We start from the raw sequence: 4,706 nt of genomic DNA, 5'->3' as shown, positions 1-4,706 counted from the left end.
GTGAGCTTGGAGGGCCAAAGCTACGGCGAAACAGATGGCGGCGTGCTGTCAACTATATTCTGTCGTTAAATCTCCCAGCCCACGGAACGTAGGTTCGTTCGCGCCAACCAACTGTCAGCTAATTTCTTCGTTAGACCCCCAGGTGTCGTCATGGTTCCGCTGCAGTCTGCCCGTCGACTTGCGCTCCACCAAGTTTCGTCAACGATTTTTTTTTTTTTTTTTTGCCTGCGCTTCACGTCTCTGTGCCGTAAAAAACTCAATCCTTAAACGTTCACGACCAGTCTGCGCTCCCCGTCGAATGACTTCTGTAAATTCCTTAAACACCACCCGTGGCCGCCTTTCTGCTAAGGTTTTCGTCAATCGATCTTCGAAACCAGCAATTCGACGGGTGGCTGCGACAGTCCTTCGCCTTCCGTTCAGCGTGGTATATTCAGGTCTCCCGCTCAGCGCAGCGTCACGACGTCACAAACCGTCCAACTACTCTTTCACTATTCGTCGTCACCGACGCTCTACACCTTTCCCCTTCGTAACCCTGCTTCCTTGCCAGGATCGCCCGAGACTCGCTCTCTGCACTCAATGTTACGTTACGTTACGTTCCTCTCCAACCTTCTGCTCTGATACCAATTGTCACCTATCTGTCACCTATCTCTGATTTTCTCACTGCAGATATCACGGGAGTAGCACCTTTCTTTTCCTCCCAGCCAATTCTGCCAAGACTCCCAAGCAAGAGAGATAGAGCTGTGTACGAAATCACGTAAAACTAAATCCTTATCTTCTCTCACTAGCCTTGACAGACCCCAAATCCCTAGATAGATCTAGATGCCACATGTCATCCATATAGGGCCTTCCTAATGCAACATTTCACCCCTCTCTTGGGATGCATTTAATTCCTTGCCCCTAGGCACAATCTTTGCACTAGGCCCTTGGTCTCAGATCTATCTAGTCTGGTGCTATCAACCCTCACCTAGGACCTTGACATTAATCCCTCCCGATCATTTACATAAAGCGCAAACACATATATTACAAAGATAGATCCTATAAGGGAAATGTCGACTGATTCTTCCGAGGTCATGCTACCTCGGCTAGAGCGTAACAGACATGGGTTACCATTTGGTGTTGAATCTGTCAATGGAATGTCACATCCGAAACACAGTTTCTAAAGAGAGCTGATTACAAGGAACACTGCAGCGACAGCGAAAGCATGAAGCCCAAAAAAAAGCCTATCGCTGGGGATTGCAGGAGCAATTTATGGCACTCCCAATCTCGAAAGACCCTGGTCGCTCTTTCACTCTATGGCAACGTGATCATGGTGAAGCCGGATGTTCTTTGGTGATCTCCATGAGGTCTTGGTCTTGCAGCAAGGATTCTTTCTCTCAAAGCAATCAATCAGCTGCCTAGAGGTCTCCTCAAACTCCTTTTTCACAATACTTACTCAGCCTTGCCTGTGACGCCGTTTTCGCGCTGGTCTTCTGGGGATTGGGAGGGGCCTCTTCCTCATCACTCCTAGCAACTGTAGATGCCGCGGGCTTGTTTGTGAAGCCGCCTTTGTGACCTGCACAACAGTCACCCCGGCAGTCCCCTGTATGAAGGAAAGATGGGATCAGCAAACCTGACATGAGACAAACAGGCAGATCAAGGGCATTTTTCACAGCATGGCACTCAAATACAAGAGCAGCATTGAATGGTACATGAAACCTATAAATTTTTTAGCTGTATCGACAAGTATGTCCCCTAGGGTGACAGCTCTTTGCTTCCCGAAGCGTCCTTCCATGGCCAGGAACAACTCTTTGTCAAACGTTTTTGGAAGTATGAGGCTTGGCCAACTGTGTCGTTTTATGGTGGATTTGTAAAATTAGGTGTAAGCACCCTCGTTCATTTGTAACTTTCATCTTAAGGAATATAAAACAACGGCAGTCAGCCCATTCTGGCCATACTTTGATCGTCAAGGACAGTCAAGTTGAAGCAAGAAAAGATTCCATCCTTCTCTAGGAATGGTTTGCACAATTTTGAAAGTTTAGAATGTCAACACACACTAGTTGTTCTTAAATTTAGTCTGCGGAAGTTGAGCTCATCCCTCTTTGTTACATACAGCTTTCCTGGAATTTGCAAGTGTTGTCATAGGATTTGAGAAGCTCTAGTGCAAGACATTCAATGAGAGTCTACTCTCCTAGGTTTTGGAAAGTGCAAGGGTGGGTCGTTTGAAGCTAGATCCAAGTTATGAATCGCTTTCATGGTGTGCAAATGTGTAATGCTCACATGTTGGAGCCGAAAGGATTAAAGAGTGTACTTTTCGGTCATTAAACTTGATGGAGTCAAAATATGTCAGACGTTGCACACACAATGTCAGGCGTTGTACCACAAAAGAGGGCTCAGGTAGACATGAAACAAAGAAAAGCCCATTCTATTAACTTTGACACAATTATTTCCATTTCCATACTTCAAAAAAAAAAACATTCGATGGAAACATTCTCGAGATCATGCTTGAAATTCATAGGAAACTCAAAACTCAAGGCATTTTCTGCATTCGCTTTGGCAAACTGACTCAAACTACGAGAGCTGCTTATTGAAGCACATGAGATCCATCCAATCAAAATTTAGCACCCATTAAGCGAACCCGAAGTATAGATATCCCAGAAAATGAGGTACAGGACGTGGAGTTCGTTATTAGAATCTTCAAGCCTGTGAACCAACCTTAATCTGGTCAGAAGACTTGAGAACTATAGCAATAACTCATAGAGTTTGCTGAAGTCAGCTAGCTAAATGCAGGCCATCCATCCACCCAAAATTTAATCACATTCTTCAATGGGTAGCGAAGATCATCGGAGCTCTTTCTGAGAATTTTTCCACCAGTTTGTCTATGACATCATGTTTCTGTTTTCCATAAAGACACACATTCATCTCTGGCTTGCTCCATCAAATAATCAGCATCCACCGCCTTTGCAGTGCCAAAATGGACTGCTCTGGATACTAGCTGGACGACATAACATAAAGTGCGGGGACTGCCTGGCCAGCAAGACCTCATAGCCTCCATGACTTCAACAGCACTTCCATCTACACAAGTACATTCCTGCATATAACCGCAGGAGAGAGACCATTTTGCAACGAATGCAGGGGAATAACCAGCTAGAACCCACTTCTTCTCTAGATTTGTCAAGTTGCACATGTTCAGCTTGTTCGTCAGCCTTTTGAAGACCTTGGAGAGCTCCGTGCATGCTGGATAGAGACCTCCAGGGGTGGTACCTTTGGGTGCAGATACTGCTGATAAATACTCCCTGTTGGCTTCTTCATACATGGATTGGAATTGGGTGCTTATAACTTCAAGCCGATCGTGCAGAGATCTCTCTAAAACGCAGCGCTTGCAAGTGCAGCAAAAACCCCAGCGTTGGGAAGATTCCTCTCGCACCTTCAAAGGAAGCAGTGGATTGAAGTAAGCAGTGGTAATTTCCGATGCAGCAGGGATTTCAGCAGCTGCATGAACGATAACTGCGTCGCCAACAAACAACATGCTGGCGTTGGGTGTGCATGAGTGGTTCAGGAAAGACGGAAGCAGCCAGAGCCCAGAGGAATCGTTTGCATCATAACTAAAACAATTTAGTCTCACTATCTCTCGGATGTGCATAGTGTCCACTTGCAAATCCTCGCCTGTGTCACCACCGGATTTGAGGAAGTCCATCGATGGCACTGCCATGTCGTTGTGTGAAGAGGAAGACGCAAGGCTGTAGAGCTGGCGCAAGACCTTCGGCGATTCCATGCACAATCCTTGTCTGCAAACAAACGGTTTCCCATGCATCGCAGCGCTTCAGGATCCTCGAAAGGCGAGGAGACGTGAGGCAACTGCTCCAAATTTGCAAGAGAGTGCTGGTTGACGGCGACCTTGGTGCCATTGTTGGGGAACATCTTCAGGGCAGTACTGGAGGAGGGGGGCAGCGTGATAGATACTGGGGTTGTGATAGATACTAGAGGTAATCCACGGGATGCTATTTCCGGCATTTGACGGCTGCCTGGCATCGAATGATTAGCACATGTAATCTTTTTGACATGTGGCGCTTTGCCATTGGTGCACATCTTAGATGCATAGTGTCCAATAGGAGGTGACCACAGGCGCCACTTGTTCATTACCGAACATGCCGCACGCCACTTGTTTAGCTGGGCATGTACAGACTACACAGACCAATGGATTGAGCCTAGATCTAGGGTAAAAGGGCTAGTAAAGAGGTGCGTTCCTTTAAAATGTCGCCATCTTCCCCTATTTTCTCCATGGAAAGATCCAATAAAGAGGCATGAAAAAGGGCAAATATGCTAGGTGTCAAGCTCTTATGAAAAATTAAGTTAGGAAGTAATGACATGGTGGGAAAAGAGTTTTCACGAGACAAACAAATTTCCCACATTGAATGTCATAATGGTTAGTAAAAATGTGGATTTTATGCCCTTAAATGCTTCACAAACTCTTTTTCCCACAAAACCATGTAGCTCAATTGCTCCCTTGTTTTGTGGGAAAAGAATGTAAAGAAAAGGTAGGGGACCACTTGCCAGGTTGGCATAGAATTTCCCATAAGTACCACAATGTCACAAGGCCATTAGTCTACTAGTGGCCCACCAATGCCTTTAGTACTTGGGTATGGTTTTTCCACCAAATTTTTAAAAAAAAATCTCATTTAAAAAAAAAATTTATATCCTTTCTCTATTGCCATTATGAAAAGTTAAGT

General features: G+C 45.5%; 1 pseudogene; it reads right to left on the bottom strand.

Moving 5' to 3' along the window:
- Positions 1-2,535: 2,535 nt before the first annotated feature.
- Positions 2,536-3,916, bottom strand: LOC147882366 (uncharacterized; annotated as a pseudogene).
- Positions 3,917-4,706: the final 790 nt, after the last annotated feature.

Source organism: Dipteris shenzhenensis, chromosome 29 (genome assembly GCF_047967505.1).
Source record: "Dipteris shenzhenensis isolate YYH24624 ecotype China chromosome 29, Dip_SZ_1.0, whole genome shotgun sequence".
NCBI classification, from domain to species: domain Eukaryota; kingdom Viridiplantae; phylum Streptophyta; class Polypodiopsida; order Gleicheniales; family Dipteridaceae; genus Dipteris; species Dipteris shenzhenensis.
The sequence above is the reverse complement of the archived record's forward strand: the minus strand, read 5'-3'. Positions and strand labels throughout refer to the sequence as shown.